At 34.8% G+C, this 20,547-nt stretch overlaps 2 pseudogenes; both read right to left on the bottom strand.

Annotated features, from left to right (window-relative positions):
- Window positions 1-6,326: 6,326 nt before the first annotated feature.
- On the bottom strand, window positions 6,327-7,213 carry LOC130872016 (olfactory receptor 5K4-like; annotated as a pseudogene).
- A 3,809-nt stretch (window positions 7,214-11,022) lies between these two features.
- LOC130871887 (olfactory receptor Olfr180-like) lies at window positions 11,023-11,948 on the bottom strand (annotated as a pseudogene).
- Window positions 11,949-20,547: the final 8,599 nt, after the last annotated feature.

The raw sequence follows: 20,547 nt of genomic DNA, 5'->3' as shown, positions 1-20,547 counted from the left end.
AGACGTTAGAGTTGTGTTGGTCAAGCACAGATGGGGTGCATTGGAGTCTTACTTGGGGTAGAGGATGCTGGATTGTCCTCTGGTGGAGTAAGAGGCTTCACCCAGAATTGTGAGTTGAGATATGGTTTGTCAGTGGAGAGATGGTAATGGGCAGATAGAAGGATGGTAAAGAGAAGCAGTGAAGGTTCAGAGATACTCTTAAAGAAAACAGGTTTGAAGGTCAGTTATTTGAAGCTAAGTCTGTGGGTGTTGATATTACTACCATCAGGGTGGAGTAGGAAAAGATGGAAAAACATATATAGAAGGGAAAAAGCTACTTACCCCAAAATTCTGTATCAGTAACAAAGAGGATTCTTAGACCATGATCTGGAACTCAGCTTATGTGTATACAGATTGTAAGGGGCAGAAGGTAGGGACAGCAAAAGCAGGAGTGACTTATCAGGCAAAAGTAGTTCACATGTGAAGAAGGTTAATAGTTACTGAGCTAGAGCTAGGTTTCTGGGTTTACAGATGGTGGTGGTTTTGGAAAGGCAAGGGAAAGGAAGATGCGTACTATGTTCTGTTAGTCCTTTGTAAATTTCATGATGTTAATCAAAATAAAATGAATACACATAAAATAGAATGAAGTAAAAGAGAGTAGAGAGTTAGAGGAGAATGAGCTACTCCTGCATAAGTACTCCTACTCATAAAATAATGTCAACAGAACAAACAAAAGTGCTTTGCAATTGCAAGTACGTGGAATTCAGCATACATTTAGGTTATAACATAATGTTCTTCATGAAAATAGAGAGAAAACAGCATCCAAAATACCAGAAGAACTTCTGTAAAGAGCAAGTGAAAGACTATATTCAACAAGATATACCTATAATTTTTCATATAAAGTAAATCAAAGCTACATCGCATGAAGTAAAATCAAAGCTACAAATCACCAAGTTAGTATAAAAGTTAAGTCACCTGTCACAAGATATTCAGTTTTCTTTGAGAAGGAAAATCTGTCACTGGCACCGAATCAAAATATGTAGACGCAAAAATAATTCAAACTTGTGATCCCAAACTGATCTGTAGATACGTAGTGATAAAGTATGTGGGCAAATGCCTTAATGCCCATCATAAGACACTAGTCAAACACACAATATATCTTTACACATAAATATAAAAAAGGAAACAATGACAGTAAAAATTCCTATATACAAATATGGAAAGAGTTCAAAATTATGTTGTAAACAAAAAAATGGAACATAGCCATTGGGATAACGTAGAAGAGTGAAAAAGAATATGAACATACATATTTTATCCCTCTCTTACTTGTTGTGTGAATGTATATGCCACAGTTTGTGTGCGTGTACCAGACAGAAGATCCGTGGTAGCTGATTCTCTTCTGCCAGTATTTTATTGAGATTTTTTGCGTCGATGTTCATGAGTGAGATTTGTCTGTAATTCTCTTTCTTGATTGAGTCTTTGTGTGGTTTTGGTATCAGAGTAACTGTAGCTTAATAAAAGGAGTTTGGCAGTGACCCCTCTGTTTCTATTTTGTGAAACACATTAAGGAATATAGGTATTAGCTCTTCTTGGAAGTTCTGGTAGAATTCTGCATAGAAACCATCTGGTACTGTGCTTTTTCTGGTAGGGAGATTTTTGATGACAGCTTCTAATTCTTCTCGATTTACAGGTCTATTTAAATTGTTCAGTTGGTCTTGATTTAATTTTGGTATATGGTACTTATATAAAATATATAAAATATTTATATAAAAATAAATTTATATAAAAATATAAAAAGAATAAAAATAGTGATGTAGAAGGGACATAACTATAGGTGTTAACATGGAAACACAAAACACCAGTACTGCTGGGAAAGGCAAGGAAAGTGAGTGTCCAGTCTACAGGGAGAATGACGTATCAGGCTCCAGCACATGATACAAGTCTTGTAAAGCCTCACACATGATGTAAGTAAAGGGGCTATTAAAACCTTGGATGGTTAGATTGTCTGACATATTGTCCTTTTAAATTAGCAACATATGCTCTATATTTAGGATATTAAATCTTACCTGTGGTTCAATTAGCCTGATTAGGTGCAATAACCTTAAACTGCCAGTAGGTGGCGTGCGCCACATACAAAACTAATCCAGCAGCGTGTAGTGGTGCATGCGAATTCACCTGTGGTGTTGGGAGCAGTGAGACACCAGATCCTGAATTTCTTGTAATCCTCTGATCTGAGTGCCTACAGCTGCTCTGAACAGGAGACCTTCAGGAGTTCCTGATGGCAGGAGAGTGGTTTCTGGTGGGTTTGGCTGGGGCGTGGCTATCTCTATGTAATCTGCTCCTGAACACAATAAAGGGGGCATTCTTGGGGAATTCAAGGATGACCCGTGTCGCTGTCTCTCTGTGTGTGTCTGTGTATTTTAACCTCCAGCCCCCTTGCCCTAAGCTCGCGAACTGGGTGCCAGAGTACATAGCGTAGACACGGGGACGCGGTGCACGGCACTGTGGCCGGTCTGAAATCTGATTTCAGAGCAGAATGCTAAAAGATAAATCAAAGACTGTGTGCTCTGCGGATGTCCAAAGCAATGGAATAGACAAATGCAAACAAATCACTAGAAGGTGCAGAACAGTTGGCTCAAATAGGGGAAGCCCGTGTCTCACTGAAATGTCTGAGGTGTGCCCTGGAGGGAGGCAAATGGTAGGGTGCGTGGCAACTTGAATCCAATCCAAGGCATGTAAAGAGAAAAGAACTGAGGCTGATCTTAGAAAAATCGCTGTTAGAGGTTCATATGAACTGCTGGCTCCATGCACAGGCTCTGGCTGGCTGAGGGAGGGCTGGTGCTGGTTCTACAACCAAACGTTGGGCACCAGATGAAGCTGCAAAACAATCCCACACCAGTTAAGAATTATGGATAATAAAAAAGGTTATTTATTTGAGGGGAAAACTTACAGATCACCGTCACAAAAAACAGTCCTCTTGTTGCAAACAGAAAACAGAGAGTTTACCAGCCTAAACAGGAGGATATATATATATATATATATATATATATATATATATATATATATATAGAGAGAGAGAGAGAGAGAGAGAGAGAGAGAGAGAGAACATGGGTCCCACTGCTTTTTAAAGTATAAGAGATCACAGCCCAGTGGGCTGGTATCTTAAAGGCTGTTGGCTGAAGGAGCAGAATGTGCTCCCGCAGCAAATACATATTCAAGATTTCAATTGGCAAGTGCTTCAAATCCTGAAAAGCCTGACTCTGTAATTATACATTTCTTAGAATTTATGACTATTATGGGGATAACTGCACAAATTAATACCAACAATGATCCAGCATATGTCTCTAGTAAAATGAAACAGTGTTTTGCATATTAAAATATAAAGCATATTACAGGTATCCTGCACAATCCATTAGGAGCAACAAATTATAGAAAGATCTAATCTAACTTTAAAAGATATGTTTAAGCCGGGCGGTGGTGGCGCACGCCTTTAATCCCAGCACTTGGGAGGCAGAGGCAGGCGGATCTCTGTGAGTTCGAGACCAGCCTGGTCTACAAGAGCTAGTTCCAGGACAGGCTCCAAAACCACAGAGAAACCCTGTCTCGAAAAAACAAAAAGATATGTTTAATAAGCAGAAAGGCAACTTGAATCCAATCCAAGGCGTGTAAAGAGAAAAGAACTGAGGCTGATCTTAGAAAAATCGCTGTTAGAGATAGATTACACAATGGTTTATCAACTTTAAAACTTTTAATGGTAATGAGGAAGGAGCAACAGCTGTGGAGAGACATTGGCTAGTAGAAAAAAGCTGCTGAATTAAATTAGCCTGTATATTTTAAAGATGTGTTGACCTCAGGATATGTGCTATGTTAGGAAAGAAGTTTTGTTTTTGTTTTGACAGAAGAAAGAACACTATGCATAACACCAAGATTCATAAAGATTATATTCAGACAGGGGAGACCCCCTGAACAAGGAGAGGTAACAGTTCATTGGACAGTTTGATCATTCAATCCAGACTAATTCATAAAGACTAGTAAATGATTTTCACTTGATCAGGCATAAAAAATAAAATAGAAATAATAGTATAATCAAATGATAATGTACCTAAGGCACACTTACCTTACTGGCTTGAAATAAAAAAAAAGAGACTTTCTTAAAGCACATGTCTTAATTCCATGTTGGAACGTTAGACTGTTGATTTCCACATGATCGATGCCATCTTGGACAACAGTTTTTGAGTTTTCTTCTTAAATAAAAAGAATATTTTTGCTGTTTGGAGTCAAAACACAGTTAAGAGAATTAAAATGTTTCAAGTAAATTCAAAGAGTTGCTTCAGTTAAAACTCGTTTTCTAAATTTCTAAGAACTGGAGTAATAGTGAGCTAAGAAAAATATTTGATCATTATAGTGGTAGCCCATTCCTTTAATCCCAGAGGAGATCATCCGACCTTTATAATTTAGTTGCTTTTCAAATTTTAGAGTTAGAGTGAACAAGATGGTAGTAGTGCCATCTTTAATCCCAACACCCAGGAACAAAAGTCAGATGCAACTCCTAATTGGTATGTTTGGATACTAAAGAAATCACATACTATATTTGTAGATTACTATAAATACCCTCTACAGTACTACTTGAAAGGCCAGTAATTTCTAATGAGAACAGGAAGAATGAACAGCTTTTCTAACTGCTGCTAAACTCTTCTCTGTGCGTGCAAACTTGCTAAATATTAAACCAGATGATCCTCTAATTATGAATATCAGTATTCATTGGTGAATTGGAAATTAGGGACTCTTCTGAAAGGGAAACTTCAAAAAAAGTTCAACAATATTTGCCTGCTGACTTCTATTGCAAATTCTTTCCATATGTGGACAATGAATATTTTTCTCTTTGAGAAAGAAATCTGGGCATTTTAAAAGGCATGGAGAACTTTATATTCAGCGATTGTCAACCATCCTATGTGTCATGTTAAGTTGCAAGTGTCACCCTAGTCCCTGGCATCCTCCCCAGCCCTCCCTGGCCTGGGAGTTGCATTCGTCTGGACTCCAAATTCCAGCATGCCAGGTCCTGACGGGTCAGGACCACTTCCACAGGATATTTAAGTGATAAAAGGAGATGTGAGCTGGGAAACAGACAAGGCAGGTCAACAGTAAGAAAATATGTACTGAACTCAGTCCTAGCTAGATAGCAAGGGAGATAGATTATCTGCCAAGAGCAAACAACATTCACTTATGTAAGTCCAAATCTGGATCAATAATTCCATATTTTTATATACAGTTTGTGCTTTTACTAAAAATGATAACCTTAACCCTCAGCTTAGTTATAGATTTATTGAAGTTTGCACTGAGGATCTGTTTTATTGTAACAGAAGAGTCTGAGGTCTCTCCCACTTTAGATTTCTCTGCTTGTTTAATGCCTCTGTTTTCCTTGTGTTTTCCATATTTGTTTTTTTTCTTTGTTTTATGATGAAAAAAAAAATGGAACACTCTCACTTGAAGAGCAATCCCCATGCTGGCATGTACAAATATCTGTTTTTTGAAATAATGTAACAATGCTTTTCATTTGAGTTGGTGAAGTTGTTGTTATTCCTAACAAAAAAAAAAAACACTGATAACACCATGCAGGAGAAAAAACTTGATTTAATGGATATATTTTGGAGTTCCAGTGCTGTATTAGACAAAGAACGAATCAAAAGAAGGAGAAATTAAAACCATAGCAATTTCACTATAATAGCATAATTTTAAAGTCCAGATTGATAAGTCTTACATATACTATATTTTAGGAAATATGAGAGCAAAAATGACTAATAATAAATATGAAAATATTCTTGTTATAGAATAAATATTTCTAATGAGTAGGTATTGAAATATAATCTCTTAAAAGAACAAATGTCAAGTTGAAAATCAAATTTGAACCATAAAGTTTATGCTCCATTAACGGGGTTGCTTATGATAAGATTAATAAATATAAAGTTGCAATTTGCTGGAAATTTTAAGATTGAAATAAAGTAACATGCTAATGATTTTTAATTGGATAATACTATTACAATTACTTTTCCCCAAAATTCATTAGATATGTTGAAAACTATGGCTAGATACATTCTAATATTTCAATAGTTCTTCAACTTATTTCTGAGAATTTCAAGCATATTTTAACAGAATTTCTTTATTATAAACTAATTTTATTCAAATGTCTTTAGGCTTTAATAATTGAATAAAATTATTTTTCCATTTTACCACTTTCTCATTATGTGTGTATTTAGAAAAGGGTATTTTCAGCTTTAAATCAGTTGTCTAAAGGAGATGGTCCTTGTTTTCTCTTTGTGGCAGAATCATCTCTTCTTGATTCTTTTTGATTATATTACTTCCTTATTTCTCAGACTGTAAATGAAAGGATTTAACCAAGGAACTAGTAGAGTATAAAAATAGCAACAGGTGTGTCTTTATCTCCTCAATTAACTGAACTTGAGTGAGTACACATTTAAAGACAATAAACAAAGAATATTGACTTAGAAAATGAAAAGCACAAGTAGATAAGGGTTTACTTCTTCCCTCTTTGGACTTTATTTTGAGGAATATAGTAAAAAGGTTGCAAAATAATATATCAGCAGTAGAGTAATGGAAAAGATTTGAACTGATTCTGAAAAGATGAGTATTATCAATTTATTGATATAAGGGTCAACACACGAGAGTCTATACAATGGAAGTATATCACAAAAAAGTGTTTGATTACAAGACCTACAGAAAATAAACCTGAGCAGAAATCTTATGTGAATCATAGAATGCTGCGCTCCTGCTATGTAGGCTCCTGTGGCTATCTGAAGGCAGAACCTCTTGGACATCAAGGTGTGGTACAGCAGTGGGTTGCCTATGGCCATGTAGTGATCATAGGCCATTGCTGTCAGAAGAAAATTGTCTGTAGTTTCAGCAAGACAGAGAAAATAGAACTGTATCATGCATTCATAGAAAGAAATACTGTCCACAGAAAAAAATTCTCTGTAATCTTGGGAGTGACGGCATAGGAGCAACAGGAATCCATGAGAGCCAGGTTTCCCTGAAAGATGTACATGGGTGTGTGAAGATGGTGGTCCATGTAGATCAAGGTCACCAAACTGAGATTCCTCACCATGGTGATGAGATGGCTAGCAGAGAACACTAGGAGCAGGAGGGTCTTCAGGTCTGAGTGATCTGTGAATCCCATCAGGATAAACTCTGTTGCCAAGGAGTAGTTGTCCTCAATCATCTTATCTTGTCTGTTGACACTGTAATTACTGTTATATAACTGTAATGCTGAGAATTAAATTTTCTACTTATATTTTTTGTATAAGAAAATATTTGTGCACCTGTTATTGATTTTGGAATGCAGCTACCTATGCTTCTTGAGAGTAAATATTCCCAGAGAGTGTTGGAATCTGTGATCTCCAACTTCAACTCAAAATTTACAGAAGTATTTTTACAATAACAGAAAGGAACTTTTTAAAATTGGAAATATTTGTCTCTATGCAATTATATAATTATATATAAAAATTTAGGGCACACATATTTAACATATTGTTTCAAAATAATTTTGATAGCAGGATTGTTAAAGAACATCAAAATAAATTTAGAATAAAATTTTCTGTATATGTTTTCATTTAACTGAAACTTTAAACTTATTCATCAAGAAGAAGAAATATTTTTTGAAAATATATTGTCAATATATTAAATTTATTTTATGAATTGCACAAAGATTGCTAAGTACTTATGAATTTATAGTTATTTGTAAATAAAATTCTCTAAAAGTTACAAAGATGATGATTTCACCTTTTTCATCCTGTTTTATATACAGTTTTGTAAACACTGTATGTGTTTATGTATGTTTTATATATACATACACTGTCTGTATGTATATATAAAAAGTCTGTCTGTACCATTATTCCCATTGAATTTTTCAAATATTTACATCCTGCCTCTGCTTTGTAAGGCTAGTTTATAAAGTTCTTATAGTAGTAACAGTTTATGTTAATAATTGTTGTTTCTAACTCTTTTTTTTTCTGCTGAGCTGTTCTTTCATTCCTTTAGTTTTAGAAAAGAATTCTAAATTTTGAGACAATCTCATTGTTACCTATTCCTTCCTTGAAGACTCTCTGAAGCCCAGATAATATTTCAATTTTCATTTCTCATGCCTTTATCTCCCAAAAGGTGGGGGTTACTGACTTACCTAAAATTCACAGTTTTGTATGTGTGTATAATCTATATTACTTTATTTTCTGTATGTATTTCAACACTTTTACTATATTGAAAACATTTTAAACTTAGGTATATTCTACTTCTGTGAAACATGTTATCAAATGTTTTGAAGAAGATAGGATTATTTACAGTCCTAACTTTATCTGATGGTCAGAGGTGGGTACTTTGCTTTCAGTATCCCAACAGATTTTTCATTAATTCTTTGTTTCTGCATAGTCTCTAATGTGAGGAAGTATCTATAAAATAATCTTGATGCCACTATATTATAAAAAAATTATCTTAAAAATTGAACTTGAATTTTATCATTTTCAGTTTCCTTAGAAAATTTTGCACTCTAAAGTGTGCCTCAGCACATTAGGGCTTCATGAAGATGAGTTCACTTATTAACTTATATTTTTAAACCTTAAAACTAAAAAAGCTTAAATTCCTGAAATTTGAATTCAATTTTCACTTTTTCTTAAAACACTGCTAATTTCCAATACTTGGTGATTCATTGGGTCATACTAACTGACAAATTAAATTATATTGATTCTGTGGCCAAAGTGGTTTTGTTCCCTGGTAATCAAAACATTAAAAGAAGGCAATAGAAATTCACTTTGTTCAAAAATATTTTAATTGACATATCTGAGACATTATTGAAAATTACTTTTTACATAAGCTTGAATTATTTAAGTGATTTATTTGTGATTTTAGCTATTTTGAGATTCTACCTTACAATTAAAGTAAGGTGGATTACAGTATTGCACTTCAATTTGGTTCCTCATATTTTTGAACTTTGAGATGTTCTACACAGTCCAAAGGAGGAAAAACTTAGTAAAAATGAACATTTATTTAAAAATTAGAAAAACAAACGTTTGTCATGCCTCCATTTAAGGTAAAATGTTAGAATATTTCTCTTACTTAGATTTCACTGATGAAAATTTTTTGAAAGTATGTATTTGTTTTATAGTGAAGGTCACAGAATTTAATAATAGCTTATACCTTGATCTTACAACAATTGAGAGAGAAAAATGAAGATCAAAGTCTACCCACAGGTAATAATAGATATGTACCTTGTACTGAAAACGTAAAGCCTCTGTCAAATCAGGAGAGGATTTTCTAGCACTAACATCAGTATTTTTCTGTAGGGAATTTAAGTCCTAACAAATATGAACTATTAAAATGAATTAAAACTGCCCAATGGAAGCATGTCCTTTACTAAAGAGCATCTGAAAATTATCTTACTAATTTGGGTATAACTGACCTAACTTTAAAAGTTCTCCTCACTATTTGTATATCCAATCTAAAACAAATAGAAAATAGTCTCAAGCTAGTTTGATAACCTAATTGGAGGCTATAAAATTAGCATGAGTTATGAAATTAGCACTGGGCAGAATAGATGGTTCAGCAGCAAACATGCAGCACAAGCACAAGGATCTAAGTTCAAATCCTGGGAAAGCACACTAAAAATGTGTATATGCCTTTATACACTTCTAATCCTAGTATTCATGGGAAGAAGTGGAGACAGGAAGATTGGTGGAGCTTGTTTGCCATGACCTTAGCTCCAAGTTTAGTGAAAAACTGTCTCAACATAGGATGGAGAGTTATAGGATGATCAATGTGCTTCTCTGTCCTCTGTGTGTGTGTTAGCATTCTCCCATACACTATGTATATATACACAAAAGACATAACACACATACACACAATCCTGTTACTTTTTGTTTTTTTGATACAAACTTACCTGAATATTTGAACTTTGTTTCCATTTTATTTTGTATAGAGGTATTTAATTGTTTCTAAAACACAGTTTCTACTCAGTAAGGTATGGTGTTTATGTTTCTCAGTAGTGAAATTCTGTATTAAATATCTGTAAGTCAGAGGTGAGTCATTAGTTCTTTGGGTCTCTTTGCAGGAAATTGAGCTAAATCCTTAAAGTATATGTACTGCCTCAATAATTAAAATAGATACACAATACTGGAAAGTTTGTTGAATAGAAGGGACCCTGGGAGTAAACCTGTTGGGGATAAGAACTTACATTGTACAATGGTTTTGGATAAGAAGCTCACAGTGCAGTCAGGGGAAAGTTGTATAAAATTGTAGTTTTTTTCATTATTAAGAGGAATTACAATTTGTAAGTGCTATAAATTTTGCTATAAATGACATTTTGCTTTTTTTTTCCCCACAAGCGTCTCACTTTGAAATCTACTAGAATGTCTTAGTTAGGGTTTCTATTTGTTTACAATAATGGTAGTAGGTGCTTCCTTAGGGCCTGTCATCTTGTCTGTCCACAGGTTCTTGACTCAATATTGGTGCCAGGAATGAGTTTCTTTTTTTGGGAGTAGGACTTAAAGCCAATCAGAAAATGGTTGACTACTCCCATGTTTAAAAGAACACGAAGGTATAAGATCATTTAAGTGAGAAAGGAGAGATCATGACTTTTGTGTATAGTTTGTTTTATTTCTCAGTAGAAATAGAGAAAATATAGACCAGAAGCTTCTAAGACCTCTTTAGAGAAACGTCTGAATCTGTTTTGAGGATTTGCACATTACCCCAGGTCCCCCATATCTAGGGTAAGGACTGTACAGAAAGTATTGAGATTATATCAGACACTCCTAGCAACAAAGATTCCAGATTGAATTTATCCTACTCAAAGAATAACCATTAAAACTTAATCTGAAAAATAAGCTAAAATCTATGGCTATTGTATAAATTTTGAAAATATGATATAGTATTAATTTGCTGAAGCTGTACTATTGTAAGATACCATGAGGGTAATGAGAATATATACGACATCTATTAAATTTACATTACCTTATTTGGGTTATATTGTTTAGTAAACTGAAATTAGTGAGCTGTAGAAGTCAGAGATTTTTTTAAAAATACTGTAAGTCTTCATAACTTTCTTAATAGCATTTACTACCTCCTTATTTCTCAGGCTGTGAATAAAAGGGTTTAACAAAGGAACTACTGTTGTATAAAATACAGCCACAGGTATATCTTTATTCCCTTTTACCAAAGGCCGAATATACATGAGAAGACAGATGTAGAATATTGAGACAGAAAGAAAGTGGGATGCACAAGTAGAAAATGCTTTTCCTCTTCCATCCCTGGATTTCATCCTGAAAGTAGTGAAAATAATGCAGAAATAAGAGACCAAGATAGTGGTAATGGTAAAGACTTGAATTGGCATTGAAAAAATATATATCATTAGTTCATTAATAAAAGGGTCTGTACAGGAGAGCCTATAGAGTGGAAGAATATCACAGAAGAAGTGATCAATCCGATTTGATTTACAAAAAGTTAACCTTAAAAGACAGCCTACATGAATCATAGAGTGCAGATTACTGGCTATGAAGGTACCTACACTCATCTGAATGGAGAGCTTCTTAGATATCATGGTGTGGTACTGCAGTGGGTTACATATGGCCACATAGTGGTCATAGGCCATTGCTGCCAGAAGGAAGCAGTCTGCAGTCTCAGCAACACAGAGAAAATAAAATTGTGCCATGCATTCATAGAGTGAAATCCTTCTGTCGACAGATGGCACAGGAGCAACAGGAATCCATGAAAGCCAGGTTGCCCAGAAAGATGTACATGGGTGTGTGAAGACGGTGTTCCATGTAGATCAAGACCACCAGCCCGAGATTCCCAACCATGGTGACCAGATAGATGACAGAGAACACCAGGAACAGGAGGATCTTCAGGTCTGGAATATCTGAGAATCCCACCAGGATAAACTCTGTTGTTAAAGACTGATTTGTCTTCTCCATTCTTTCTCTGCTGAAACAAAAAGTGTTAATATAGTTGATTAATATTATAGCAGTAATATGTCTAACTCTCCCTCTCTAGTTACAGTGAGCAGGTAAGGACTTCTTTAATTTACCTTAGCTGTCCCCTGAAGTATGTCATGGTAGGTTAAGTAATATGGGAATAAACCACACATAGATTGTGCCTATGAGTATAGTCTTGAGGTGTCTGTTGAACTAACCCCTAGATGTCTCACCTGGATAGTTATATAGCTTTGTGTAAATTTATGATCTGCACATTTTATTTTCTAATTTTTAGTTATTAAATCTCTATTGTGGTGATTTATTTTTCAAAACAAAAATATACCCTGTGATGTTTAAAAATATATTGTCCTTCAGATATTTAAGGACTAACTTATGAAAACTCCATAGAATTAAGAATGAGTTTGGAAATGATTTTTTTGCATTGTCATTTTTTACTGTGATGACTGTCAGATATTTTAAATTAAGGTCATTTAACTTTTAAGATTGTATAAGATTGTATAATATGATCATTTTCTCTTAAATCAGTTCTCCGATGACTTTTATATTCTGGATGCTACTATATCTCATCTGATAAATTTCTAAAAAATGATTTCTACTCGTAATTATCCCTGCATCCTAATATTTTCGTTGCGGTTTTTAGTATTCAGGGAACATTCTTTATTATGAGTTCTAGTGACAAGGTGTCTGCTTACAATGTACACACTGATATGTAAGTGTCAAATTCCTGCTTTGTGCTTGCCAATACTATCAGAATGAAGCAATGTTTTTTTTAATGAGTTCAATAAGGGTTTTACATTTATATTATTATTTAAACTTTAAACTCTTTTCTTTTAATCCTTATATTAGAATTCAATAACCACTAAAATTTATTAGATTTATTTTGGCAGGTATAATACTGAAAAAAATTAAATCAGGAAATAGCATGTATTTTACTATTGTAATCATTTTCTTTCTTCTAGGAATGGCTACAACTCTCTGACCTAGAAAAGTTTAAATGGATAATTTTTTTTAGACCAGTATACAATAATAATTTAAATATCATGGCTTTAAAATTACACTGTAATTACTGTTTCCTTGATTTTTTTTCTGTTGTCTAATGAAACGGCACAGTTTCCTTTTTCAGTTCAATAAACCAGAAAGATTTTTCTGGTATTGTATTACTAATAGTTTATAATTAAATAAATAAAATAAATTGCTATTTATAATTTAAATATATAAAACTATAATATCTCTTAATTTATATCATTCAAATATTTTAACAACATAAAATTTATTTTTATCAACATTTACTGGCTGATGAAATAGGTATATTTAAACTTAGACAATGCTAATTTATTTTAAGATATTGTATCAGAATCCACTAGGTAAGAACTCATTTTTACCTCACTAGCACAAAACAAAATTATTCAGCCAAATCTGAAACCATTTTACTACCCATCCTAAAATTATTTTTTGGAGTTGTAGATGGTTTACCTGTGTATTTGCTGATGGTACTATGATGCTTTTGAGCTCAGAGTGGACAGAGTAACCCACCTACTACTTTTTCTCTCTTTTCAGTAGATCTTCAATTCAGATACAAACTAAATATAAAAGGATAAAATGTAAAATAAATGCTGAAGTATTTTATTTTGGTCTCTCCATATTTAGAAATGAATTTGAAAGCCATCCACATACTGTGAGCTCACTACCTGTCATGTTATATATAGCCAAACAGAGTCACCTGAAGCTTCCGGAGAGAGGCATTAAAACATCGGGGAATAATTGAAGAGAATTTAGGACACTCTCTCTACTCATAGGTCAGTGATAATTCTAAGGGAGTTCCTTGCCATTGACATTAGGTATTTCTGCAAAGACTCTAGTCGGCAAGGTTGGCTCCCAAAACACCATTAAACCTTAACAGCTCAATTAAAAGGAAGAGAAATGAAATTTTGAGGTTAAATCTAATAGCCATCCATAAAATTTTGGCTTTAACATCATTTTTATTGTTCACATATTTGATTACTTGTGCCTCATTAATCTTGCTTACAAAGAAATGATAATGTGCAGAGAAACAATAAGGATCACTTGGCCACAAACAAATATAAAAAAAATTGGATTTCTGTGTAAGACAACAAAACCTTGTGAAATCAACTGAAAGCACATTCTTTTCTTTTACAACCAACCGTGAACCTGACCATATCCCATAGATCTATTTTTGGAAATAACTCTGACATTATTTTCTTTGGTGCCATTTATGTATTAGAAATAAAGAGAATTTTAAATAAAGTTGCCATGTACAAGGTTTTGCTCCTGTATTCAACTCTGAGTGGAGATAAATGTACACCTATGAAAGTATTAGCATGATTAATGTAATTAATGTCATGGTTATAAATTAATTATTTAGTGAACCTCCCACTCTCTCTAACACAAATATGATTTTGTGCACAAGAAATGTTTTTTATATTTTATTTTTTAAAAAATAAAATGAACTATATTTTTTTCATTTTACATACCAAAGTTCCCCTCCTTCCATTCCTTTCACCTACCCCCAACCTAACCCCCATCCACTCCTCAGAGAGGGTAAGGCACATTGCTTTGGGGAAGGTCCAAGAGCCTCTCTACTATATCCGAACAAGGTATTCATCCTTGAGATATAAGTTCGCAAAAAATGAGTACACGCAGAAGGGACAAATCCTGGTACCACTGCCAGTGGCTCTACAGTCTGCCCCAGCCATGTAACTGTCACCCCCACTCAGAGGGACTAGTTTGGTCCTATGATGTTTTCTTCCCTGTCTGGCTGGAGTTGGTGAGCTCATATTAGCTTAGGTAAACTGTTTCAGTGGGCCCTTGTCATGGCCTTGATCTCCTTTCTCATATTCTCACTCCTCCCACTCTTCACCTTGACTTTGGGAGCTCAATCTAGGTCTCTGATGCAGGTCTTTGTCTGTTTCCATCAGTTGCTAGATGAAGGTTCTATGGTGACATTGAAGATATTCACCATTCTGACTACAGGGAAAGACCAGTTTGGGCCTCTCCTCTATTGCTTAAGGTCTTAACTGGGGTCATCCTTGTGAATTCATGGGATTTCTCTAGTGCCAGGTTTCCTGCTAGCCTTGAAATGGCTCCCTCAATCAAAATATCTCTTTCCTTGTTCTTATCTCTGTTCTTTCTCCACCTCGATTATCCCATTCCCTCAAGTTCTCTTCTATCCTCCCCTCGTCTTCCCCATCTGCCTTCTTTACTACCTGACCCCCATGCTCCCAATTTTGTCAGGCTATATTGTCCATTTCCACTTTCCAGGTGTATCTATGTATGTTTTTCCTAGGGATCACCTTCTTACTTAGTGTGATGTTAAGTTGGGAGCATCACCCCAGGCCCTGGCATCCATCCCAGCCCTCTGACCTGGGAGCTGCTTTGGTCTGGACTCCAAATCCCAGCATGCTAAGTCCTGACCCTCCCACTCCCACAGGGTATTTAAGTGAATGCCCAGATGAGGAGCACATGGTCCTGGGTTTTGCTTGTGCTCCCTTGTTTTCTGTCTCTCTTGCCATGCTCTTGGCCACCCGAGAGTGCTGTATTTAATAAAACATGGGCATTTTAATTCGGTTTGATTTGGCCTGATTGAATTTCTTTGTGCCAGTGGAACAGCTCATCTTAGGAGTTTTCCTAACACTTAGCTTGTTTAGGATCATGAACTATAGGCTCAATATCCTTTGTTTTACAGTTAGTATCCACTTATGTGTGAGCATTGGTATGGGAAGTTCTTCTGTCTATGTGTTGCTTTTATTGGTTAATGAATAAAGAAACTGCTTTGGTCTATAGTAAAGCAGAACAGAGCTAGGCAGGGGAAACTAAACTGAATGCTGGGAGAAAAAAGCTGGAGTCAAGGAGAAGCCATGGAGCCACTCCCTGAGATACATTCAAACTGCTAGCAGAACCTTGCTGGTAGGCAATGAGCCTCATGGTAAAATAATAGAAATGGGTTAATTTAAGAGTGAGCTAGAAATATGCATAAACTAATAGGCTAAGCAATGTTTTAATTAATACAGTTTCTGTGGGATTTTTTTGTTTCTGGACAGTCGAGAACAAACAAGTGGCCTCCTACAAGAGAATACTACCATGTTTATCTTTCTGGGTCTGAGGTACCCCACTCAGGATGATTTTTTTCTAGTTTCATCCATTTGCATGCAAATTTCAAGATGTCATTGTTCTTTAGCCCTAAGAAGTACACTAATGCATAAATGTGCCACATTTTCTGTATCCATTCTTTGTTTGAGGGGCATCTAGGTTGTTTCCAGGTTCTGGCTATTACAAATAATGCTGCTATAAACATAGTTGAACAAATGTCCTTGTAGTATGATTGAATATCTTCCGGGTATATGCCCAAGAGTGGTATTGCTGGGTCCTGGGGTAGGTTGATTTCTAATTTTCTGAGAAACAGCCATACTTATTGCCAATGTGTTTGTACAAGTTTGCATTACCACTAGCAAAGGATGAGTGTTTCCCTCACTCAACATCATCTCCTGCATATGCTATCATTGGTGTTTTTGATCCTAGCAATTCTGACTGGTATAATCATGTTTCTCAGAATTGTTTTTATTTGCTTTTTCCTGATGGCTAAGGATGTTGAACATTTCCCTAAGTGTCTTTAGGCCTTTTGAGATTCTTCTTTTGAGAATTCTCTGTTTAGTTCTGTACCCCAATTCTAATTTGGGTTATTTGGAATTTTGATGTCTAATTTCTTGAGTTCTTTATATATTTTGGAGATTAGTCCTCTGTCTCATGTGGGATTGGTGAAGATCTTTTCCCACAGTAGGCTGCCTTTCTGTCTTATTGACTGTCTCCTTTGCTTTACAGCAGTTTCAGAAGGTCCCATTTATTTATTGTTGTTCTCACTGGGGTTATATTTAGGAAGTGGTCTCCTGTGCCCATGCATTGAATACTACTTCTACTTTCTCTTCTATCAGGTTCATTGTGGTCATATTTATATTTAGGTCTTTAATTCATTTGGAGTTGTGCTTGGAAATAGATATGGATCTATTTGCATTTTCTACTTTTTTTCTAGTGTATATTTTTAGCTTCATCAAAAATCAGGTGTTCATAGGTGTGTAGATTAATATCTGGGTCTTTGATTTGATTCCATTGGTTAACCTGTCTGTTTTTATGCCAATACAAAGCTGGTTTCATTACTGTAATTCTATATTAGAGCTTGATATCAGGGATAGTGAAGCCTCTGGAAGTTCCTTTATTTTACAGGATTGTTTTGGCCATCCTGGGTTTTTTGGTTTTCCATATGAAGTTGAGTATTATTCTTTGAAGGTCTGTGAAGAATTGTATTGGGTTTTTGATGGGGATTGCATGTATTGCTTTGGGTAGGGCTGACATTTTTATTATGGTGATCCTACCTGTTCAAGAGCATAAGAGATTAATGTGGGATTCCCCTTTGTATGCTGTGAATAACATTGGTTAATAAAGAATCTGTCTTGAGCCTGATAGGACAGAATAGAGGAAGGCTTAGGAGAGAGAGAGAGAGAAAAGAGTAAGAAAGCTATAAAAAGAAGTGAATGGTTTTTTAAAAAATAAAACAAAGTCTTTAAAGAAACAGAGTAAACTTGTAGAAAAAGTAATAGGAATGAAGAAAAATAAGCCACATAAAGATGGAAAATATACAGAGTCTGGATTATGTATACTCTTGTGTTTTTGTTGATCTTTTTTGACTGCAGAGAGACATTTGATTCTGGGGACTTCTAAGCTAAACAAACAAATATGCTTTAAAGGTATCTTGACTTCAGAAATTTTATCTAAGGATATGTTGCTTTGAAAAAGAAGTTCTGCTTTTTTTTTCCCCACAGAAGATGAGAAACTATGCATCCCTTCCAGGCTAATGCGTTTTGATGCACTAAGATCCCCAGAAAGGTGCTGTGTACAGCCCCAAAATTACTTCACTCAACAAAAAACAGATGGCAGTTTGGAGAAAACTATGCCCAGATGCCCTAAATGATTGTTCATAAATGTTTGTTTACATTTAAAGGGGGATGTACTATAAAAATTTGCAATGTTATGGGTCTTGATATATTGATACAAATTTTAGATCAATTTTGTTATATGTATATTTCTGCTCTTGATTAATTAAGGTATTCTGTTTGCGCAGATCATTTAAAAATGTAATGTATAATTAAGGAATATAGGCTAATACAGAGTCATCTGTAATAGTCAAGCTTGTAGTCATGTTAGTTATGTATTCTAGATATATAGAAAAATATTTCAGTTATTAGGTATTCTTCAAATCTTTCAGAACCTTCAGAATATGGCATTTAAAATATTTAATAACTCATGATTTTTCATTCCAATAAGACACATCTGCTGGTAGCAGCATCAACTACTTCAAGACGAAGATGGGCATTGGAATTTGTTAGGATTTGGGCAAGAAACTGTTCTTGCCTAGACTGCTTGAGGGTATGCTATGTGAACTGCACATGCAGTACCCACAGAGAAATGACTGCTGAACTTGCCTAAAGAGGAGACCACCTGTCAGGGTTCCTGCTTCATAATGAAGTTTTCAGACATTCTGCAGATCACAGAAAAAAGTGACTGACAAACTGCCAATGTAGGTGGAACTGTCTTTGAAATTTCCTGCTTCATGGAAAATTCTGCTGGGTACTACGGGCCTGTAGACTGAAGATGAATCTTCCATTCATACAGAAGAACTTTGGGTGACTTTCCAGGCAGTGAGATGTCTTTGTCTATTCTAGAGTTTTGGGTGTTGCTTACAATGCACTTCCTGTTAATATAGGTAATAATATATCTTTCTGGAGTTTTTGATGGAGTTGAAGAATAGATAGTTATAGTTATAGTTTTCCTTAGTTATGATAAAAGATAAAGTAGATATACATATTGTAACTGAAATTCTTGCTTGATAACTGTTTTGTTATATGTAATTTTACTATGTTAAAGTTAAAACCTTTCTTTTTATTTAAACAAAAAAGGGGAAGTGATGTGGGATTCCCTTCTACAGAAGATGTATACTGTTGGTTAATAAAGAATCTTTCTTGGGCTTGGCAGGGCAGATAGAGGCAAGTGGGAAATCTAAACTGAATGCCGGGAGAAAGAAGGCAGAGTCAGGAGAGGTCATGTAGCCCTGCCAGAAACAGTTACCACCAGACAGAACCTTGTTGGTAAACCCCAGATTAATAGAAATTGGTTAAATTAACATATAAGAACTAACCAAGAAGTTAGCAGTGGTTTAATTAATATAGTTTCTGTCTGATTATTTTAGGAGTCTAGGTGGCTGGGAAACAAACAGCCTCCTACAACAGGAAATCATTCCATTTTCTGGTATCTTCTTTAATTTCTTTCTTCAAAGACTTAAGATTTTTGTCAAATGGATCTTTCACTTCTTTGGTTAGTGTCACCACAAGATATTTTGTTATTTATGGCTATTTTGAAAAGTGATGTTTTTCCTGATTTTTTTCTCCGCTTCTTTAGTATTTGAAGATAGGAGGGATACTGATTTTTTTGAGTTGATCTTGTATCTTGCCATATTACTGAAGGCATTTATCAGGTGTAGACATTCCCTAGTAGGGTTTTTGAAGTTATTTATGCATACTATTATATTATCTGCAAGTAATGAAAGTTTGACTTCTTTTACAATTTGATTGGCATAGGGTTTGGGATGGGGGAAATTTTGTAAGCTCAGGGATCTTTTTGAAAAAGATAAAGGGAAAATTGGATGGGATAATAGATTGCTATGAGCTTACTCACACTAACAATAATAGTGAGTAATAGAGTGAATACTAGTGAGTTATTATTTATAGACAATTACATTGGTATAGATTCTTGTATATTGATACAAAGTTAAATTATATTGAATATTGTATGCATGCATGCTTCTACCTCTTTTTAAAACATTTTTTATATATTGATATATACTTACCATATGGCAGTGTACATTTCTACCTCTGATCAAGATACTTATACATTGTTTACATTTGGAGGTCATTGTCCTCATTTATTGCACAGTTGTTCATTGTCTTAGCATTTAATCTATATGGGTATTAAGAATTATAGATCAATAGTCATCTATGTTTGTCATACTTTTATTTAGACTAATCATGTTTTTAGATACATAGAGATTATATTCTGTACAGATAGATAATCTCTAACCACTTTAAAGAGCTGTAGAATATGCCATTTAAATAACTTAGAGTTCTGTTAAATTGAGACACAATTGCTCCTGGCAGCACTGATTTATTCCCAAGAGAATGTTGAACACAGAAGACACTTCACTTGGAGCTTGTTTTCTTCTTGGCAAAACTGGCCTTTGGGCAAGGAACTGCCCATGCCTCAACCACTGACAAAATTCATAGTATCTGAAAATGGATAAGCAGGACTGTCAAATCTTGCCAAGACAGGGAAATAATACAGTTTGAAAAAAATTCTTGCCTTTGAAAATAGTCTGTCAGTTATTCTAGGCCTTAGCCAAAGTTGGTTGCCTCAATGTTGCAAATGAGACTTTGGGTGATTGTCCAGGTAGCCAGTTGTCTTTGTCATTTGTTGCACGTTTTGGAAGTTGCTTGATTGAACTTCCTACTCACTCAAG

Source organism: Chionomys nivalis, chromosome 3, assembly GCF_950005125.1.
Source record: "Chionomys nivalis chromosome 3, mChiNiv1.1, whole genome shotgun sequence".
NCBI lineage: Eukaryota > Metazoa > Chordata > Mammalia > Rodentia > Cricetidae > Chionomys > Chionomys nivalis.
The sequence above is the reverse complement of the archived record's forward strand: the minus strand, read 5'-3'. Positions and strand labels throughout refer to the sequence as shown.